The sequence below is a fragment of the Schistocerca piceifrons genome, chromosome 2 (assembly GCF_021461385.2).
Source record: "Schistocerca piceifrons isolate TAMUIC-IGC-003096 chromosome 2, iqSchPice1.1, whole genome shotgun sequence".
Lineage (NCBI taxonomy): Eukaryota > Metazoa > Arthropoda > Insecta > Orthoptera > Acrididae > Schistocerca > Schistocerca piceifrons.
The window spans coordinates 220090153-220113802 of NC_060139.1; the positions used below are offsets into that span (position 1 = coordinate 220090153).

Consider the following 23650-nt stretch of genomic DNA (forward strand, 5'->3'; position numbering starts at 1 on the left):
TATCAAAACATGAATCACGACCCGCTTCATCTCTAACGGTCCGGCACTAGATTTTTATCTGCCAGGAAGTTTTTCATCTTACCTCTTTTTCTCTGTCTGTTTCGCTACCTACCGAACGACAACGGTCGACCAATAGTGACCGGAAAAATTTCCCCTATAACACCACTTCTTCAAAACAAACGCGGGAAAATTCCCTTTTGTAAATGAACGCCCACACTGATCTTACGGTACCGGGATTTCAGACGATTCTGGAGAAAATCCCAGCAGCGGGTTGATGGTGTTAAGAAGTTGAAGAGCAGCACTACCCAGCCTAGCAATCTATAAGCTTTTACCTTCAAAAACTGAATAGTTCCTTCATGAGTGTCAAACCCAACGTGAATGGCCAAATCACGCTTTACTTCTGGTGAAACGCACCCTATTAAACAATAAAATGACATAGAGTGGAAGGTACTCGCTTAATAGGAGTACGCCTCAGTAACAGTACTTTTAATGGTTACATTATATGTCTCAAGGCTAGAAAAGTGTAACGAAATGCAGGATCGATGCTTGGTGCAGGCATTGGTAGTTGACCCTCAACATAAACAAATTTTTTTGCACATAGGTAGGCAGAAATACTCATTAACGTATGATTTCAAGACTGCAGAACAATCACTGGACGCAGTTACATCCAATTAAAATGTCTAGAGGATGCGTACGGAGCAATTTAAAGAGCAACAACCATATAGAAATAATCGCAAGTAAAACTGATACAAGACAGATTCACTGGTAGAATACTCAGGAAATGCCGGCAATCAACAAAGGAGGTAGGTTACAAAACCCTCTTTTGACTAATACTCTAATATTGCTAGTCAGTGTGGAATCCGTATCATATAGGATAGATAGCGGAGACAGAGACGATCAAAAGAAGATCAGTGTGTTTCGTTATTGGTTCGATTAGTAAGCGCGGAAGCGTCACGGAGGTGGTCAGCCAACTTGCAGACGCTGCAAGGTTAGCATTCTGCAGCACGATGTGCTTTGGCGTAGTTTCGAGGGCGTCCTAACCTAGAAAGGAGAACCAATATATTGCTTCCTCGTACGTACACTGGTAGAAGCCGACCTCGGGGAAGATCAGTTTGGATTCCGTGGAAATGTTGGAACACGTGAGGCAATACTGACGCTACGACTTATCTTAGAAGGGAGATTAAGGAAAGGCAAACCTACGTTTCTAGCATTTGTAGACTTACAGAAAGCTTTTGACAATGTTGACTGGAATACTCTTTCACATTCTGAAGGTGGCAGGGGTAAAATTCAGGGAGCGAAAGGCTATTTACAATTTGTACAGAAACCAGATGGCAGTTATAAGAGTCGAGGGACAAGAAAGGGAAGCAGTGGTTGGGAAGGGAGTGAGACAGGGTTGTAACCTAACCCCGATGTTATTCAATCTGTATATTGAGCAAGTAATAAAGGAAACAAAAGAAAAGTTCGGAGTAGGTATTAAAATCCATGGAGAAGAAATAAAAACTTTGAGGTTTGCCGATGACATTGTAATTCTGTCAGAGACACCAAAGGACTTGGAAGAGCAGTTGAACGAAATGGATAGTGTCTTGAAAGGAGGGTATAAGATGAACATCAACAAAAGCAAAACGAGGATAATGGAACGTAGTCGAATTAAATCGGGTGATGCTGAGGGTATTAGATTAGGAAATGAGGCGCTTAAAGTAGTAAATGAGTTTTCCTATTTCGGGAGCAAAATAACTGATGATGGTCGAAGTAGAAAGGATAGAAAATGTAGACTGGCAATGGCAAGGAAAGCGCTTCGGAAGAAGAGAAATTTGTTAACATCGAGTATAGATTTAAGTGTCAGGAAGTCGTTTCTGAAAGTATTTCTATGGAGTGTAGCCATGTATGGAAGTGAAACGTGGACGATAAATAGCTTAGACAAGAAGAGAATAGAAGCTTTCGAAACGTGGTGCTACAGAAGAATGCTGAAGAGTAGATGGGTAGATCAGATAACTAATGAGGAGGTATTGAATAGAATTGGGGAGAAGAGAAATTTGTGGCACAACTTGACTAGAAGAAGGGATCGGTTAAAAGGGCATATTCTGAGGCATCAAGGGATCACCAATTTAGTATTGGAGGGCGGCGTGGAGGGTAAATATCGTAGAGGAAGACCAAGAAATGAATGCACTAAACAGATTCAGAAGGATGTAGGGTGCAGTAGGTACTGTAAGATGATGAAGCTTGCACGGGATAGAGTAGCACGGAGAGCTGCACCAAACCAGTCTCTGGACTGAAGACCACAACAACATCACATAGACTGAGCTGACGAAAGTCATGGGATAGCGATATGCACATATACAGATAGCGGTAGTACCGCGCACATGTGGTATTAAAGGCGGTGCATTGGCGGAGCTGTGTTTGTATCCAGGTAATTTATGGGAGAAGGCTTCCGACGCGATTATGGCCGCACGACGGGGAATTAACAGGCTTTGAACGCGGAACGGCAGCTGGAGATAGACGAATGGATCATTCCATTTCGGAAACCGTTAGCGAATTCAATATTCCGATATCCACAGTGTAAAGAGTGTCCCGAAAACACCACATTTCTGGCATTGCCTCTCACTACGGACAACGCAGTGGCCGACAGCCTTCACTTAACGACCGAGAGTAGTGGCGTCTGCGTAGATTTGTCAGTGCTAACAGACAAGCAACACTGCGCGAAATAACCGCAGAAATCGATGTGGGACGTACGACGAACGTATCCGTTAGGACAGTGCGGCGAAATTTGGCGTTAAAGGGCTATGCCAGCAGACGACCGATGTAAGCGCTGTTGCCAAAAGCACGACATCGACTGCAGCGCCTCTCCTGGGTTCGTGGCCGTATCTGTTGGACCCTAGACGACTGGAAAACCGTGGCTTGGTCAGATGAGTCCCGATCTCAGCTGGTACCAGCTGTGTTGTGTCCTCGCCAATGGACGCAACCGGAGCTGGCGCGTTGAGGCAGTTTCCGACCGGCTTTGAAGTTCTCCGCGAGCCACAGGCGCGGCCCAATCACCAATCTTCGCGCAGCCGCCAATGAGATGGTCTTCCGCGTTATGATAAGCGGCGGCCACAGGCAGCAATGTGGTTCATGTTCGGCGTTGGCGTACAACAGTTCTAGTACGGAGTTACAGGGTTGGAGTTCGTAGTTGCAGTTCATAGAGGAGACAGTCTACAAACGCAGTCGCCTATAGCCTTAGCATAAGAACAAGTGTTTACTGCAAAGATTGACAGTGTGATGCTCAGGACGGACCTAGTCTTGTGGATACTGTATTCAGTAACGCGCGCCTTGACAGGCCACTGCTTGTTGTACCAGTGCACAAACACATCCAACGATATGCTGTACGCGCCCGGGTTCCCGGGTTCGATTCCCGGCGGGGTCAGGGATTTTCTCTGCCTCGTGATGACTGGGTGTTGTGTGATGTCCTTAGGTTAGTCAGGTTTAAGTAGTTCTAAGTTCTAGGGGGCTGATGACCATAGATGTTAAGTCCCATAGTGCTCAGAGCCATTTGAACCATTTTTGATATGCTGTACATCCTTAGACAAGTATCGCAGTGCAATAAAGTATATATTTGTGTGTCACTAATTTGTTTGCACTGTCATAGTTCCTCCATCCACCTCGAAGCACCTAAAAAAAAAATACGACATGTGCGAGCCGTTCTACCCAGATGTCCCATACGCATCAAGCTGATGATAGGATCCGAGTCCCATCCCACCATGCCTTGGATCAAATTGTGAACAAGACACTGTGCAAACTGGTGGAGGCTGCTTGATGGTGTGGGCTGTTTTTTCATGGAATATACGGGGTCCTCTGGTCCAGTTGAACAGATCATTGACTGGAAATGGTCATGTTAAATGGTCATGTTCGGCTACTTGGAGAACATTTGCAGCCATTCATTGAATTCATGTGCCCAAACAGCAATGGAATTTTTATGGATGACAATGTGCCATGGCCGTTCGGTGTGGCCGAGCGGTTCTAGGCGCTTCAGTCCGGAACCGCGCTGCGGCTCCTGTCGCAGGTTCGAATCCTGCCTCGGGCATGGATGTGTGTGATGTCCTTAGGTTAGTTAGGTTTAGGTAGTTCTAAGTCTAGGGGATTGATGACCTCCGATGTTAAGTCTCATAGTGCTTCGAGCCATTTGAACCATTTTGAACAATGTGACATGTCACCAGGCCACAATTATTCACGACTGGTTTGAAGAACATTCTGGACAGTTCAAGCGATTGATCTGGCAGATCGCCCAACCTGTATCCATCGAACATTCATGGGACATAATCGAGAGATTATTTCGTGTGCAAAATCCTACACCGGCAATACTTTCGCAATTATGGACGGGTATAGGACTCAGTATTTCTATAGGGGGCTTGCACCGACTTGTTCACTCCATATCACGTCGAGCTGCTGCACTACGCCGGGCAAATTGAGGTCAGACACGATATTAAGAGGTACCTGATTAATATTGTCACCTCAGTGGATATATCGCAAAATGACCATGAAGTTAAATTAGAGACATTCGAGGTCACACTGAAGCTTACCAGCAATTGTTCTTCCCGCAAACCATTTTTGACTGAAACAGGAAAAGAGGGAAGTGGTAGCGATAGACAAAACACCCTCCGCCACTCAGAGTACGGTGGCTTGCTGAATACGGGTGCCTAAATATCGCCCGTGGCTACCGTGTTGATGCTGTAGGGGTTCCCCTGCCTATACATCAGGGCTCCCCACGTCTCAGCCAGCCTTTTCCCGGAACGGCGCGACGCAGTTCGGCGCGTCTGAGACGCGCCACACCCACCCGCCGCCACTCCCCGCGCAGAGCGCCTGCTGCCAGTCGATACCGCTGCCGCAGCTCCGTTGCCCACGCCGCCGGGAGACAGTTTGCGCGCCGAGCCCAGGCGGTGACGTAACAGCGACTCGTGGGCGCGTATCCGCTGCTCCCACGACCGGCCTACTACGTGCTTGCTTGCGACCTTGTACAACGAGCTGCTCGCAGATACTAGTTAGCAGCAACGATCGCCACGGATAAACGGGGGCACTGACCTGTCGCGCTTCCGCAGCTATCACAATCGTTACGATTCGTCACACGCAAATACTCCGCAGGCCACTGTAGGGTGCGTGGCGAAGGGTGCATCGGACCAATATTAACAATTTTCTTTCCTGTACCATTCGCTCGTTAAGAGAGGGAAAAGTGACTGTCTAAATGCCTCTGTACGTGCCCTGATCTCTCTTATTCTCGTGACTCCTGCACGCGATGGACACTGAAGAGCCATTGAAACTGCCTAATATCGTGTAGGGGCCCCGCGAGCACGCAGAAGTGCCGCAAAACGACGTGCATGGACTCGACTAATATCTGAAGTAGTGCTGGGGATGGAACTGACAATATGAATCCTGCACGGCTGTCCATAAATCCGTAAGAATAGGAGGGTGTGGAGATCTCTTCTGAACAGCACCTTGCAAAGTATTCCAGATATGCTCAATAATGTTCATGTCTGGGGAGTTGGATGGTCAGCGGGAGTGTTCCTGGAGCCACTCTGCCGCAATTCTGGACGTGTGGCGTGTCGCATTGTACTGCTGGAATTGCCCAAGTCTGTCGGAATGCACAAGGGACAGGAATGGATGCTGGTGATAAGACAGGATGCTTACGTACGTGTCACCTGTCAGAGTGGTATCTAGACGTATCAGGGGTCCCATAATCACTAAATCTGCACACGCCCCACAGCACTACAGAGCATTCACTTGCTTGAACGGTCCCTTGCTGAGATGCAGGTTCCAACGATTCATGAGGTTGTCTCCATACCTGTACACGTCCAGCCGCTCGACACAATTTGAAACGAGACTCGTCCGACCAGGCAACATGTTTCCAGTCGTCAACAGTCCAGCGTCGGTGTTGACGGGCCCAGGGGAGGCGTAAAGTTTTGTGTCGTGCAGTCATCAACGGTACACGAGTGGGCCTTCGGCTTCGAAAGCTCACATCGATGAAGTTTCTTTGAATGGTTCGCACGCTGACACTTGTTGGTGGCCCAGCACTGAAATCTGCAGCAATTTGCGGAAGGGTTGGACTTCTGTCACGTTGAACGATTCTCTTCAGTCGTCGTTGGTCCCTGCAGGATGCTTTTCCGGTGGCGGCGATGTCGGAGATTTGATGTTTTACCGGATTCCTGATATTCACGGTACACTCGAAAATGATCGTACGGGAAAATCCCCACGTCATGGCTACCTCGAAGATCCTATGTCGCACCACTCGTGCGCCGACTATAACACCACGTTCAAACTCACATGTTGATAACCTGCCATTGTAGTAGCAGTAACCGATCTAACAACTGCGCCAGACACTTGTCTTATAAAGGCGTTGCCGACCGCAACGCCGTATTCTGCCTGTTTATACGTCGTTCCTTTGGCGCTTCAGTGTACAGTGACGACAGCAAAAAGATCTTACAATCATCTTAGAACACAGGTTCCTTAAACGTACCCTACAGGTATTCGCGAGAACTGCGTCGTCTTTCTTCCAAGGATTCAAATTTAAGTTCTCCGAGCATTTTCGTTGTACTTGATAAGGACACCATATACTGGAAAAGTACTCTAGAATTGGTTGCACTAGCGTGTTGAATGTGATTTCCTTTACAGATACACTGCGCTTTCCCAGAATCCTTCCAACTAATCTTAGTCTTACATTGGCCTTCCCTAATACCGGTTTTGCTTGATCATCCCGTTTCATATCGCTTCTGAGACTTCCCTCTAACTACTTAGACGATGTGAAGAGCTCAAGATGTTTACCACTGCTCTTGCAATCAGATGCTCTACTTTTCTTGCGTATTGTCACAGACATTATCTGCATTCATCCACATTTAATTGTTAAAGTCTTTCTGCAGTTCCTTACGACCGTCCAACTGCAATAATTTCCTGTACACAACTGCATCGTCAGCGAATAGTCTTAGGCTGCTCGCCCTCCTGATAAATGAAAGAACAGATACCATCTTCATATAGTTAAGGCTAACCGGCCATTAACCTTCTTCTTCTGTGCGGATGCACACGTATTGCCCGAACTCTTACGGGACTCGCCGCCGAGTACTGAGTGTAATGGGCAGGGGCACTATGAATGCAGTGTGTGGACATTAAGTTGGGAATGTGGGTCTCACGGGGAGCATGCAAGGGATAAGTCCCTGCAGTCGCACTATCCTCTGTGCCCACGGTGGTTCAGATGAACAGAGCGTCTGCCATGTAAACAGGAGATCCCGGGTTCGAGTCCCGGTCGGGGCACACGTTTTCAACTGTCCCCGTTGATATATATCAACGGCTATTGGCAGTGTACGGTCTTGATTTAATTATCACTTCACTCCTGATAAATCGTTTATAGGGGTGTCTGTTATTAAAGTTCCTATTTCAAGACGCTGTAGAAAGAGAACCACAGAATGATGTCAAATTGAACAGCACATTACTGACGCAGGGGAAACATCGCCGAAAAAAACCGCAAATTTGACCAACAGAGGGCGCTGTAAGCGTCTTAACTTGAAGGGGGTCGCCTACAAATGGCGAATGAATGGCAACACGATACTATGATCTGAGTTTTATATTACAACATCCGAAAAGCCCATCCACCACACAAGGACATTCCACAAAGGATATAAAAATAGGCTTTTAACTGTCTTGATGTCAAAAACTACATAAAATACAAAATGGCATTGTTTCTAATTGCCGTGAGACTGGCGCAAGACATGTTCAATAGGCTGTCCACCGTTTTCCGTCTAAAATTGAAATCGAGAAACAGCATGTTCCACAACAGATCTTGGTTTTTCCGTGGTCACGTTCGGAATGCGTGCCTTAACACGTCCACGTTGTGAAAAGGTTGGAAAGAAGTTGTTGCGCAAAAAACTCTCATAGCGTTTGCCAGTTGACGGTACAGATAATAGGACTCATCTTCTCGAAAGAATACGGCCCTACGATCAACGATGCCGTCAATACACAGCACAATGTCACCCGTACAGAATGAAGTGGTACTGGCTGATGTGCGTGAGGATTTTCCGCTGCCCATATTCTGCAGTTGTACTTATTGACATGGCCTTGGAGATGGAAATGAGCTACGTTTGTCCGCAAAATGTTACATGCTCATTCATTGTCCACTTCCATGTGAGCAAGAAATTCCAGTCCGAACGTTTGTCTGGCTGTCGGGTCAGCAGGAAGCAACTCGCCAACACAGGTGATTTTGTGTGGCTATCAATGCAGGATGTTTCGTAGGATTTTATGCACCGTATTCGCAGGGATGTCCAGCGTTCGGGCAATTCCCCGTGCACTGCATCTTTCCACACTACAGTGCTGTGGCCACATCTTCAACAGTCGTCAGATCGATTGCTTTCCTTCCTTTGCTACATTGAACTTGTCTTTTCGAATTTTGTAATCATTTCCTCCAGACCTTTAGCAGACATCGAATCACTGCCTTTTTTCATATCCTGGAGTGTTCGGAACTGTTGCAGGACTACTGGCGCACAGTCCCCGTTCTTGTAGAGTAGCTCTACCGGAAGTGGGCGATTCTTCATGGAAACAGTCATGTTGGGCGTCTCGGACGCAAACTGAGGAACAGCCGAATGCCACGGATCTGTTGGTGAGCAAATTCTGACAGTTACAGCACCATCCGTGACGTTCCTTACTGCCTCAGTAATATGCTGTTCAAATTTGACGTCATTCTGAGCAGTGGTTCTTTTCTATAGCGATTTGAAAGTGGAACTTGAATTATGTGGTGCTGCCCTGCGGTAGCAGGGCGGTACACGAGTCGCTGTGTTGGAGTACCAGTTACTCTTCGTGTTCTTCAAATGGCTCCAAGCACTATGGGACTTAACATCTGAGGTCATCAGTCCCCTAGAACTTAGAACTACATAAACCTAACTAACCTAAGAACATAACACACATGCATGGCCGAGGCAGGATTCGAACCTGCGACCGTAGCAGTAGCGGGGTTCCGGACTGAAGCGCCTAGAACAGCTCGGCCACAGCCGCCGGCCTTCGTGCTCTAGTGTCCCTGTTAATACATATGGATAAAACGAATATCCCACTAGGCTGATCTGGGTCCGCTCTATCCAATCGGGAAGAGAATTTCGCTTTAAATATCATTTTGTTTGTAGCGGGAAACAAACCGACGCTTTCCGTCGACTGAGCGTCGCATGAAAGACGTGAGGCGGAATATTTGTTTGGGCTGATTCCAGCTGCACATTGCGAAACGAAATTGCCAATATCTGCCGCGACTATAGAGAAAAAGCTCCTGACAACTCTTAAGAGGAACACACTCTATATTAAAATACGCTGTTTTCGGGGACACCCGATGTTACTTTCATTTCTGTAGAACATTCGCCTTTCAGTACAACGCACTGGGCTCTATTAGAGAAATATTCCTCGAGTCAGTGATATGTTTGCGAAGGGACACCGTATTACCGTCAGCAGCTTGTGGCCTTGTGGTTAGCGTTTCTGACACTCTGTTACGGTGTCCCGAGATCGATTTCCGGTCGCGTCGGAGATTTTTCCCTCTGAGGACTTTGTGTATGTGTATCTCTCTCTCTCTCTCTCTCTCTCTCTCTCTCTCTCTCTGTGTGTGTGTGTGTGTGTGTGTGTGTGTGTGTGTGTGTGTGTGTGTGTGTCAGCGGAGCACAAATTCTCCTTCCAGCTTGCCTGCCCCTATCGCCGCCACGGAGACACAAGAGTACACATGTACTAAAGCACACTCGTTAAAGTAGGCCAACTTGGGTTTCCACAAGCTTGGCAAGCTTCATGGGATCCGTCCAACCTGCTGAATCTGAAACAGGTTGTGCTATCAATCCAACATGACTGCAGAATAGCCAGGCGTATGTTTGCGCGGTTAGTTTCACTGCACATCATTTTTCATAACGGTGGAAGTAGCAAAGTGAAGGAACCAGACTTAAAAAGAGAATGAGGAGAAGTTAAGAATTGGGGAATATACACCAGTCACGAGCCCAACAGCCCAAGTCCAGCAGCGAAAACGTTGTCGTGTATTTATGAGGCGGCTTCAGATGAGACGGTAGGTGTCTCGCAATGCAAGTTGTGTAGGAAGTTACTAAACACTCATTCGGGAACCTCGAATATGACAAGACACGTTTGTAAATTTGCTTGTAGTTTCGTCAGGCAGACAAGTTTGTGTGGGGGCCATTTCGCAGTATATAGGCTTTCTAAATTTAGAGCAAACATTTATTAACATACGAAAAAAATATGGAATATCAAAACCCAGTTTCTCCTCGTATGGCCGGCCGCGGTGGTCTCGCGGTTCTAGGCGCGCAGTCCGGAACCGCGCGACTGCTACGGTCGCGGGTTCGAATCCTGCCTCGGGCATGGATGTGTGTGATGTTCTTAGGTTAGTTAGGTTTAAGTACTTCTAAGTTCTAGGGGACTGATGACCACAGATGTTAAGTCCCATAGTGCTCAGAGCCATTTTTTTCTCCTCGTATGCTGCACAGTGCGAAGAAAGCGTACTATGAAAGAAAAGCTGCTTGTTTCAGACATGTAGTTTTTAGATTAACTTAATATGAAAAACGAAATTCGTATTTGCTAAAGTTTATTTAGGGTATTTGGAACGAACTATTTTGGCCACTTACAACGAATTCAGCGAAACCGCAATACATATCCTGGAAAAAAGTAATTAAATTTGGAATAACTGGGGTCACAACTGGGTGGAAAACACTTCAGAAACTAGACTTCCAAGAAGCGTATTTCAGTTGGTGCTGTAGTATAGTAGAAGTGTCTAAGTTTTAATTGCAAAGGATCTCGACTTTCACAGATGGTTCTTCTTACTACAGAAAACATACATTAGATGTGACCCGATGACGATTCGAATTGAGGACGTTCAGTGACAGTCGCAAGAAGCTGCACATAGAACCGTTCATATCGAAATAAATAAACGAGCTGCAAAATATCAAGGACTAATCAAGTCTGGATGGAATCCCGATTCGGTTTCGCAAAGAGTACGCTACAGCATTGGCCCCTTACCTAGGCTGCTTTTATCGTGAATCTCTCGCCCAGCACAAAGTCCCAAGTAACTCGAAAGAAGCGCAGGTGATCCCAGTATTATAAGAAGGGTAAGAGTATGGACCGGCAAAATTTCAGACCAATATCCCTAACTTCGGTTTGCTGCAGAATCCGTGAACATATTCTCTGTTCGAATACATTAAACATTCTTGAGACTTGGAAGCTTATGCCCACGAATCAGCTTGATTTTAGAAAGCATTGCTCATGTGAAACTCGGCTTCCCCTTTCCTCACATGATATACTGCGAACTAAGGATAAAGGGCAACAGGCAGATTCCATATTTCTAGATTTCCAGAAAGCATTTGACATGGTGCCCCACTGCAGGCTGTTAAGTAATGCACGATCGAATGGAATAAGTTCACAGTTATGTGAGTGGCTCGAAGACCTTTTAAGTAACACAACACAGTATGTTGTCCTCGAAGGCGCGTGTTCATAAGAATGGTTCAAATGGATCTGAGCACTATGGGACTTAACATCGGAGGTCATCAGTATCCTAGAACTTAGAACTACTTAAACCTAACTAACCTAAGGACATCACACACATCCAAGACCGAGGCAGGATTCGAACCTGCGGCCGTAGCAGTCGCGCGGTCCGGACTGAAGCGCCTAGAACCGCTCGGCCACCGCGGCCGGCCGTGTTCATAAGAGACAAGGTTATTGTCAGGAGTGCCCCAGGGAAGCGTGATAGGACAGCTATTGTTCTCCGTGTACATAAATGATTTGGCGGACGCGGCGGGCAGCAATCTGAGGTTGTTTGCTGAGATGCTGTGGTCTACGGTACGGTGTCTACGTTGAGTGACTGTACGAAGATACAAGACGACTTAGACATAATTTCTAGTCGGTGTGACGAATGGCAGCTAGCTCTAAATGTGGAAAAAAAGTAAGTTAATGCGGATGAGTGGGAAGAACAAACCTGTAATGTTCAGTTACAGTATTACCAGTGTCCTGCTTGACACAGACGAGTCGTTTAAATATGTGGGCGTAACGTTGCAAACCGATATGAAATGGAACGAGCATGTGAGAACTTTGGCAGGGAAGGCGAATGGAAGATTTCGGTTCATTGGGAGAATTTTAGAAAAATCTGGTTCACCTGCAAAGGAGACCGCATATAGGACGCTGCTGCGACCTAGTCTTGAGTACTCCTCGAGTCTTTGGAATCCGTACCAGATCGGATTGAAGGAAGACATCGAACCCTTTCAGAGGCGGGAAGCTTGAAAATTTGATAAATTAGAGATAATGCGGAGATTTAAGGACAGTATTTCTTCCCACGCACTATTCGTGATTGGAACGGGGAAGGCAGGATTAGTTAGTGGTACCAGAAGTACTCTCCGCCACATACCGACGATGATGATGATGATGTTTGGTTTGTGGGGCGCGGTCATCAGCGCCCGTACAAATTCCCAACCTTTGCTCAGTCCACACTCGCCACATTCATGAATGATGATGACAACACAAACACCCAGTCCTTTCGAGGCAGGTGAAAATACCTGACCCTGCCGGGAATCGAACCCGGAACCCGGCGCTCGGGAAGCGAGACCACGAGCTGCGGAATCGCCACATACCATCAGGTAGATTGTGAAGTTTTGATGTAAATGTTGTGTCTGCCAAGATATAGGTTACTTTGCTTTACGTGAATTTTGAAAAGCGTACCATTATTTTCACGTCGGAGGCAGTCATCCTCTAGTCGTTTGAGAGTTGAGCAAGTGAGGTGTCTCCACGTAAGTTGTATGTCGTATTGCGCAACGGCTGCGACCTTTACGTGGAACAGTCTTATGTCTGTTCTGACGGATAGTAGATTCAGTTTTTTTTATCTCAGAAGTTGCCTTCATCGCTCGGAAAAGGTGTGCATGATCTGTCACCTGCAGTGTCATTCCTAGGTATTTTCAGCTTTCGTAGGTTAGGGACACTGAAGTCGCCGAAGCGCCATTCACCCGCCCATTACACCACTGAGTTTTGACTAGTCACAGTTCATTAAAATCCTCCTGGGCAGCCTGTAAGATCAATAGAGACGACGGCTGCAAGGTCCCGACGTCCATGTTGCCAACGGTCCTGATACGACGGGACAAGTGTGATCGCATGGCAGAGACCCCACGGCACACTACAGCGAACGGCTTTGTAAACAAACAGTACATGCAGAGTCGGCGTGATTTTTCAGCGACTAAAAGCAGCTAAGCACGGTCCTCGAAAGCTTGTCGCCGATTCGCAGTGGACTAGATAATTGCCAGGAAGCCATGTAACCCACGAATAGTCTGCCATATATCTCCTGCCTCTCCCCTAGCACCGGTTCGTAGTATTTTACGGCTAATAAAAATCTAAAAAAATTGACGTCGTTGGTTTTATGACACAGTTGGAAACGTAGTATATTGCAGCTGCGGACTCCCCCTCTACCCCCCCCCCCTCCCCTCCTAATCCCAGCTAAATTAATCTACGCCTTTGAGGAAGGTCGCTGCACAGTTATTTCAGTATTTTAACATTTATAAGATGACTCGACAGTACACCCAGAAGGATTTTAACGAGACTGACCCTGACCGCGAAAGCCTACGTATTTATAGTCACAGCTGTTTCGTCATATCATGCGCCAGTATACCTAGTCTTGCAATACAAGTTTTCCCCATACTTCTTTCTCCTCTATTCTATCTACATTTGATATTTGAACTGTCAATTAACTATGTGAAAAATGCGAATAAAACAATATTCTCTGTATGTCCATTTTTTAACAGCGATTCTAGGGGCTTCAGTCTGGAACCGCGCGACCGCTACGGTCGCAGGTTCGAATCCTGCCTCGGGCATGGATGTGTGTGATGTCCTTAGGTTAGTTAGGTTTAAGTAGTTCTAAGTTCTAGAGCACTGATGACCTCAGATGTTAAGTCCCATAGTGCTCAGAGGCATTTTTTTTTTTTAACGGCGAGTGATACTTGAAGTGGTCGCTACTGCAAGCAGATATCTACTAATATCAGTATTGCTGGCCCCTGCTTCGACCACAAGCGAGGTAGATCATTCCTAAACATCGGTCAGGGGCCCGAAGATGGCGTTATAAAGCGCCGAAACTGGTTGCCTAATAAAACAACGTTGAAAATTGACGGCTCAAAAGAGCTTAATTTGACATCCTCAAAACAATATTCCGTCACTTCCTAATTTTTTATATTTAATTATCATTCCATAACAACATAACTCATCTTTTAGAATGATTACAAAATATATCTAAGGATAACTTTAATATTCGGCACTCCTGAGGCATAGATGTTTTTACAATGTTTTCGACATGCCTATGAATGAAACAAAACAATACATAATTTTAAGATATTTCCGATTTATGTCTACAAATGACATTCACTAACATAACAAGGGCAAAATAATTCTGTGCCACATTAATACTTGAGTTACCTTGCTATGAACAACAAAGTTTGCGTACAGAAGGGACATGATTCTCACTTTTTTCTGCTTGTTGACTTTGAACATAACTACGTCTTTGGCATAATTTTTTTCTCATGCGTTCGAGCTGAATGTTGAACCAATTTTTTCTTCAAACTCCTCTTTAGACCATGTCTGGAGGTAAGCAATTTTCGCCTTATGAATCACTATAATGTGGGACTCTTTCCATTGCTTTCCTGTTCATCCTTGACAGGACTAAGATTACAGAGATTGTGGACGTATTAACGTAACGGCAATTGTAAATCTACCCATATCAGCCTTACGTTTCTGCGTGTGATGTTGGTAGATTTTAAATACAAATACGAGTTCCAGTATATGACAAAAAGTACCATCACAGCTGTATTTCGAGAATGTCTTTATTCTCTCAGACGAGTTGTTTCGGCAGCACATTACCGCCATCCTCGGGCCCTGGCGAAAGAGTTTTTGATTTCCTTGGCGCATTTACTGTGGGATACTTGTTACTAGCACAAGCGGGCTAGCTTTCATCAGGAGTCTATATTCGACACCGTGTTGTCTCCATTGGTCAACGGCCTTGGGGCGCTGGTAACACAGGTTCCAGTCAGATCACGGAAGTTAAGCACTGTCGGGCTGGGATAGCACTTGGATGGGTGACCATCCGGTATGCCGTGCGTTATTGGCAAGCGGGTTCCACTCAGCAGGCAAACTGAGGAGCTACTTGACTGAGAATTGGCGGCTCCGGTTTTGTAAACTGACATACGGTCGGGAGAGCGGTGTGCTGACCACACGCCCCTCCATATCCGCATCCAGTGAAGCCTGTGTGTGAGGATGACACGGCGGCCGGTCGGTACCGTTGGGTCTTCCAAGGCCTGATCGAACGGAGTTAAGTTTAGTTTTAGTTGTCTCCAATGCTGACTCTGCCACTTCTATTTCTGTCACTGCAGTTTGATGGCCATCTGCGTACCGCTTTCGCGTTGCTGTAAACCATGACAAGGTACCTGACTGCACTTCAGGATAAGAACTAAAGTGTTAACGTGACATTTCATGATATTTCTAGGTGGGAGAAGACTCTCGCACCGTCGTTGGCCGAATATTGGAGTGACGTAACTTGGCGCTACCAAAACTACAAGAACAAAAATAACATCTGTAATTACTATATCGAAGTTTCTGCAGACTAAATTCAGAAAAAAAAGCGCGGCATACAAAGTAAATACTGACACGAAGAAAGTATGAATTTACTGTTTTAAAATTCTTTGGAACTGTAGTGGCACATTTAGAGTGAAAATGGAAAATGTTCCTACGCTTTTTTAGCAAAAAATGCATTTTCACTGTTGTTATATTGTCGATACTCTGTCGCATGTCCCTAGAATTGATCCAGGTGCAAAACCATGGAGAAAGTGTTTGAAACGTGCGTTAGTAGACGGTACATGGTCCTCGTGCCAAGCTGTACTTCAAAGATATGTGAAGTGGTTTTTGTGGTGTCACCGCCAGACACCACACTTGCTAGATGGTAGCTTTAAATCGGCCGCGGTCCATTAGTACATGTCGGACCCGCGTGTCGCCACTTTCAGTGATAGCAGACCGAGCGCCACCACACGGCAGGTCTAGAGAGACGTACTAGCACTCGCCCCAGTTGTACGGACGACGTAGCTAGCGATGCACACTGACGAAGCCTCGCTCATTTGCAGAGCAGATAGTCAGAATAGCCTTCAGCTAAGTCAATGGCTACGACCTAGCAAGGCGCCATAGCAATTGATAGTTATCGTATGAAGCATGACTCATCAAGAACGATGTATACAAATGATGGATTAAAGTTAAGTATTCCAGAAGCTACGTACTTTTCTTTATAGCATTCATCACGTATCCTGTTTCAGACCTCACGCCCATCTGCGTGAGCTTAGCGCGTGCCTTTCGGCTACTTCAGAGTGGCGTGGCTGTCTTGTTACGCCACAACAGTTTTTATTGAGTACAGTCCTACTAGGTAAAAACCTAATGATGTGTTTCTCCACTTTTATCACATAAAAAAATAATGCCTCAGTCTTAGTGGCACTTTGAACAGAAACTTTCTTCCTGCTATTTTGTCGAAAGTTTACGTATTTGAGATCGTGGATGTGTACAAAATACAATCTGATCCTTGCAAAGAAGAAAACAACAACCAAACATCGTTTATAATGCCATTTATTTACACTAATAGCGTCATTACCGGTTTCGAACTGACAGGTATATCTTCAGACGGCTGATCGTTTACAGTAGATTTGTTCTTGTTTATACTAGTTTTGTCTAGTAGTTTTCAACAACTAACGCAAACAACAATATATGACGCGAAAAGCCGGCTAAGGTGAACGTAACGGTTCGAAACCTGTAATGACGCTATTAGTGTAAATAAATAGCATTATTAACGGTGTTTGGTTGCTGATTTTTTTCTTTGCAAGAATCAGCTCGTAGAAACTTCCTTACTGACACCTAGAGCATGACAGTTTACTGGTAAGGTAATTTGAACGTTCTTAATTAAAGTATTTATTTTCTAATTTCACGCACCATTCTCTGCGGTGATGCGGTGCGCAGCTTAATTTTGCGGCATCAGAATAACTTACTAATTTATTTTATTTATTTATTTATTTATTTTTTATACAAATTAGTCATGTGGAAACACAGGTATATTACTTTTCCATTCTCTGATAAATGTCAGATTTGGCACTTACGTTCTCCATTTTCACTCTTCTTATGAGAAACGGCCAAAACATATGTGTCAACTAAGCTTTGTCCTCCACTACGTCCTACTTCTTACTATTCTTGGTAAGACATTCCTCCCTCAAATTGTCAGCAAGTTTGATCGTCTTCATCCTCTGTTTCTATGTTTCCGTACAACCATCGGTAAAAACGGAACCCTTCTAGCATCACTTTGCTGTCAATCTGCCAGTGTTTGTATGCGTGTCTGTCCGACAGTTCAAAAACCTTTCTCAGGACGGGTAAACACATCAAGTTGATATTTATGCCACATATTAAGTCTATTGTGCCTTGAGATTCTAAGCCAATTATGTCACACATTTGGATACTCGTAAACCCACTCATCGAAACCTATAGGGTACTTCCCGTTGACGTACAGTTTTAAAGCTTTCACACTACAACAAAAGAAAAAAAAATCAGGAAAATTTTAATCTGTAATTATAAAACACGAAAAAATATTTCTTTGGTCATTTTTCATCCGAGTTCAAACTTGAAATTAAAACATTTTCGCAAGTCTTGGAGTCCCTGGGATCGATATCTTGCCAGTATCAACGACGATAACAGGCAAAAATCTTCGAGATACTCGATTCGCGGGATGAATAAACTTGATCAGAAAGTAACTGGAATTTTTGTTTTTCTTAAAGAATCATTATTCATCATCATCAACTTTTCCCCTTCAAAGTAATCCCCTTGAGACCCTTCAGATGTAACACGCTTTGTGCCAGCTGTTTTTCCAATCCTGTAAGCACCTCTGGAACTCACTTTTCGTTATGGTGTTCAGCTCCTTCAGCGATTCCGTTTTTATCTCATCAATGGTGGCAAAATATCGTCCTTTCATGGTTCTCTTCAGCCTCAGGAATGGAAAGAAGTCGCTGGGGGCCATGTCTGTCGAATAAGGTGGCTGAGGCAGCACAACGGTTTTGTTTTTCGCCAAAAAATCACGAACTACCATTGAGGTGTGAGCGGTAGCATTATCGTGATGCAATTTCCACGAGTGGTTTCGCCATAATTCTGGTCGTTTTCTTCGGACTGGTTCAAGCAAACGGCGCACAACTTCCAGGTAGTATTTCTTACTGACCGTACGATCACAAGGCAGGAACTCACAATGCCTGTCCCACTGTAGTCGAAGAAAGCAGAAGAACCTCAACACATGATCTATCTTGTCGAACTTTTTTTCGGTCTTGGCTCTTCAGGCAGTTTCTGTTGTGATGATTAGGTCTTGGTTTCCATGTCATATCCATATACTCATGTTTCGCCCTCTGTTATAACAGTGTTTAGAAGTTATGGATCGTTGTCGACTTAATTCAGCAATTTCCGACATGTCTATGTGACGTCGTTTTTGCTCTAAATTCAACAATTTCGAAAAAATCTTTGCTGCTACAAGTTTTATGCCCAAAACATCCGAAGAAATTGCTTGGCCTGAGCCAAAGGATATGCCGACATCACCAACCTCTGTGATGGTGATTCGGCGATTTTTCAGAACCTTTTTCTTTACTCCCTCCACACTGTCGTCAGTAATACTAAATGATGTTACAGGACGTCCAGGACGTTGGTCATCTTCAACGTCTTCTCCATCCTTTTTGAAACTTTTATACCAACCGTAAACTCTTGTTTTACTCATAGTACATCCGCAAAAATCAGTCAACATTTCGAATGCGATGCTGTACTTTATTCCACTTTTCAACCAAAATTTAATGCAAATTCTTTGATCTATCTTTTTCGAAAGTAAAAGTTTGCCGAGCGCTTAAAACAATGTATAACTTTTACGACCGCCAACAATAGCTAAATATTCAAAACAGCTGGAAATGCAAGCATACATCAATAACATGTGTACCAACAAGATAAAAAATTCGAAAATCGAACGTATAAAGCCTACGAAATTAAAAAATCCATTTACTTATTGACTACAATTCGTAAATAATTAAGGGTGTGCGGAACACTCAGTGCATAAGCCCTATTCACAACTGGCCAACATTTTTTCTATTCCTCCTCCTTACTAAAACACATCAGGTACATAACAAAAAAAAATTGTTTTCGAGAACGTACTTGCTGCGTGTCATATGCTTTATAACTTGAGTGGTTATTTCTTTAACTATTCTAAAGAAAGCATAACATAATAAGGAAGCCGAATACTGTAAGAATAAGATACCGGACGAACTTTCCTTCTTAAGAGTCATGTTTTCGATTTTGTACGTCATAGCTGAAAAGCGGCTTTCACAGTTTGCAGCCGCCTCATTCCGTGAAGTTAAAATACCAATGGCAAAAAATTATTAGCAGTCTATTTCTGGCATTCACTCCTCTGTGATGATGTCACACGAGCGCCTACGAGTCAGATCAAATATTTGTGCGCTTCGGAGAACCTGACGCGATGTGACTCAACAGGTGGCTTGACTTTCGGAGCACGTCTCACCGCTTGATGGTGGTCTTGTGAGTCTGAGATAGGATGTTTATATTGCGTCTCATACGACCAGTGATGCAACAGCGTGCATTCCGCAGCCTAGGACAAACATGAAATCATGACGACTTGCGCGTGTCTCGCAAGCAAAGTGTATGGGGAAAACTCTACGCGAGCTGCCTGCACAAGTCACAATTAACAGTGCGGACGTAACCGTTACAGAGGAAAATGCATTACAACAAGACATGGTGAGCTTAAGCGGCTGGTAAAGTTCGTTATCTGGGGGAAAAGATGCAGATCAATACGCTGGAAAAAAGGGATAACAAAGACAGAGCCATAAAATTTGAGAGTTACCCTGCAGAGTAATCCAGAATAGATATATAACCAAGCGGTATATTATAAAGCAAAATGAGGGATTACAATGCACCACTGAGGCCGAGTGTCTTCAACTGAACAACAAATAAGATATGCGAAGATATGAGAAAAAGAAAGAAGGATCTTGAGGTAAAGTTAAGACATAAAAGTGTATATGGAACATGTAGGGGCAGTAGAAATACAGACTTACACTAACGAAGTGAAAGGAGTACAGACAATACTCAAAAGGAAGCTGAAATTGTAATGATATCTTCTGAGAATAAAGACAAGTTGTCCAAAACGATTTTCCAGTACGTGACGAAATTAACAGATTAGATCAGGAAGGGCATATGTGAGATTGGTATCATGCCAGAAATAATCTATGACGGGAATGAGGGCAACAGCGGCACCGAATACATTAAGACAATCCATGACAAACTGCGTGGAAGCAGATTTAAAATTTTATTTACCAAGAATCACAGGTAGATAATATGTGACAAGATGCACACGAACTGGGAGGAGAATAAGATTCTCAAGTATGCACTGGAAACCAAGAGGTCCACAGACGGCCAAAATATACAAAACAAGAAACAGACCGAAATACGAACACGAAGAATTTGTAATTGAGACAACAGTATCGACTGACACCAAAAATACAATAAACAAATACAATTATGTCTTAAGGATGTATCGATTTTCGAGGAAAACTACATTTCTGCGCCTCGACATTCTATTAAATACACACAACAATGGTTGTCAACATTCAGCTTCCTATTATAAATGCCGGCATTGTCTTTAATAACCTCAATATATCAGATTTCTTGCAAATGTATTGCAATTCAACAATTCCAAGTTTCAGATGAATGTTCTGGTTTTTCAAAAAAAAGCGTTGTTTCATAGGATATCGTTGAGGCTCTTGTAGCCGATCTTTATCTGCCGCCTGTTGACGTCCCTCCCGAAATTCCTCAGATGTCGATTGTTTGTTTTTCTGACTCTTCGGCAGGACTAGACGGTGCCATTGTCAAACAAACACTTTCACTATAAGTGGTTTACTTAGCAAGTAACGGAGGAAGAATCAGACAATTACGCAAGTGAAACGCAGAAAAGGAGTGTGACAACAAAAAACCCAAAGAAAAACGCTAATTATTATTTCCTTAATTATTACGAATAACGTTAAATCTCATTGTCAAACAATATTAAAGTGGATACAGTACTACGGTATGTCCTTTTTACAGTTTTGTTTATTTGTGTATATGCTCCTAGTGAATTACTGGTCAAAGAGCCGCGAACTTAACACAGATTGGTACTCGACGGATTTATAGTTCTCGTTGATTGAATTGTAACATCAAAACATATTAGAAAAATTTACGTGTGCTTAAGAGTTTACCAAACCATTCTAATAGTTAAGTCGCAGCTAGAATACCTCATTCCTTCCCTGTAAGAGCTAGGTTACGTTCAGCTGTTCATTTAGTTAAAAATGTATTCAGTATCACATCGATTTCTACAATAAGACTCACAATATAACCAAACGACTACCCGTAGATGTAAATCCACTAACTAACGGTCACCGCAGAGCAGGGGTTCCCAAAATTTTCCCAGGACGGAACGTTTTGGGAATCCTGGTACTTTTATGAAAGGCCTTGTTTATTTTGAAGGTAAATAAAATTTTTAAAAATGTCGAAAACTTGTTTTGTTCAGTGATTACTTCAATTTTAAATCATAACTAATAACACAGAAATAAAATCATATTTAAAAAAAAATAGTAGCATCAAAATCTAGATATAACGTCAAATTATTACTAGTTTTTCGCGGAAGATTTATTCACATCTCCTGGAACATCAGAACACAGTCTGGGAAAACCTGCGCATAGAGGGAGGAAAAAAAGAGGTAAGCAACACAACTTTTGTTAAAGATTCGCATATAATTTTCGATACTCACGTATCTCTTTGGGCTTCATTGCACGCAGTTTCTCACCCACAGCTGTTTGCAGTATCTGACAGTTGTGCACAAGGCGCACAGCGAGAATACACTGAACGCATATTAACAATTAACTCGTGTCTAAGAAGCAACTGTTGAAGAAACTAGCATTGACGTTCGAATATTAAAGTTAACAGGCTTGATCTAAGGAAAGCTGTCACGAATCAAAGCTTGTGTTGAGCTTTATGGTGCCGAAACAGACTGTGCCTAATGCGGATGCGTTCCGAACCTTTTAATCTCCGCCTATGTGGCAAACAAATTAATATGAAAGCCAAGATAAAATGCAACGTTAGCTCTTTAACTTGCGTATTCAAACTTTTTCTGGAAATGTAAGTCGCTGTGAATTCCAGGAAAAAAGTCTTGCATCAGTCGACAAAACGGGTCAAACAGTCACGTACAACGAAAAACACACACACATACACACACACACACACACACACACACACACACACACAAGTCGTGAATGAATAAGGAGCATTATTCCGCTATCTTTACCCTCCCACTTTTCTCAATGCAAAAGACCAGATATGTTTTTTGTGTACTAGAGCCCGCCAATTACGTTACGTATAGTAGTCAGTTCGAAAATACTGAGCTTGAGAAAATTAACTACAGGCAGTTGCGCAGAGTCCAGAGATTGTAATTGGTTGTGTGTAACTTACCAGTGGGTAGACTCGAGTCTTCGCGGCTGCCTCTGCTGTGCTTCTGAGTCGCCTTCTGCGCAGCGAATGACAGCTGCGCGTTCTCCAGCACGAGTTCCCGCTTCAAATCCACGCGCATGCGCGATGCCCCCGCCACCCTCCGACTGCCAGGAGCCGAGTTCATTATGGGCCCTGCTGCCGTATGCATTCCGTTACGGTATAATCATTCGTTACGTCACACATCCTGACAACCAAATTGCAACTTTCTCCTCTGGAGTCGTGCGAAGAGATGACGTTACAACAGACTGCCCACTGTATGGGTTTATTTTAACAAAAAAATCGTGTTTCAGTGCGAAAGATCGATCTTGAGGGTTATACAATTTGGAAGAGCTCCATCATTGCCCAGCGAAGCCTCCAGATGTTATATTGATGAACAAACAGCCCTTAGACCTAAATTCTAATAAAAAAAATAACTAAAGCGTTTTTAAGTACACTGCGTCTTCAGGCCACGAGTGGCCTACCGGGAACATCCGACCGCCGCGTCATCCTCAGTGGAGGATGCGGATAGGAGGGGCGTGGGGTCAGCTCACCGCTCTCCCGGTCGTTATGATGGTATTCTTGACCGAAGCTGCTACTATTCGGTCCAGTAGCTCCTCAATTGGCATCACGAGGCTGAGTGCACCCAGAAAAATGGCAACAGCGCATGGCGGCCTGGATGGGCACCCATCCAAGTGCCGACCACGCCCGACAGCGCTTAACTTCGGTGATCTTACGGGAACCGGTGTTGCCACTGCGGCAAGGCCGTTGCCAAAGCGTTTTAAAGCATAGGCTATATTTTTGGAAAGTTCGCAATGAATTTCGCTGAGTGCTTCCGTTCGTACTTCGTGAACGATAAAGTCGTAGCCACAATCGTGGCCGACGCATAGAGGAACCTGAGAATCAGAGTGACTGATAACCGGTTTTCTGCCTCCAAATGTCTCATTATATCCCTATTTACTGTGAAATTTAAGAAAATATGATGTATTAAGTTAGATACTACTGTTCGTGGAGAACGTATCGCAACATTCTTCAAATATAGTTCCATCAGTCTGTCTAGTAGACCTATACGAAAATGAGGAAAAAGAGTACAGAATTT

The 23650-nt window shown here is 44.2% G+C and overlaps 1 protein-coding gene and 1 pseudogene across 1 annotated transcript in view; both read right to left on the reverse strand.

The window, feature by feature from the left end:
- The window catches only part of LOC124776438, a 101542-nt gene extending 78899 nt beyond the window's left edge, over window positions 1-22643 (reverse strand). The window contains exon 1 of the mRNA XM_047251437.1: window positions 22537-22643. The gene's annotated coding sequence lies outside the window, so the exon portion shown is untranslated. The remainder of the gene's footprint in view (window positions 1-22536) is intronic.
- A 563-nt stretch (window positions 22644-23206) lies between these two features.
- LOC124778825 lies at window positions 23207-23324 on the reverse strand (annotated as a pseudogene).
- Between the last annotated feature and the right edge of the window lie 326 nt (window positions 23325-23650).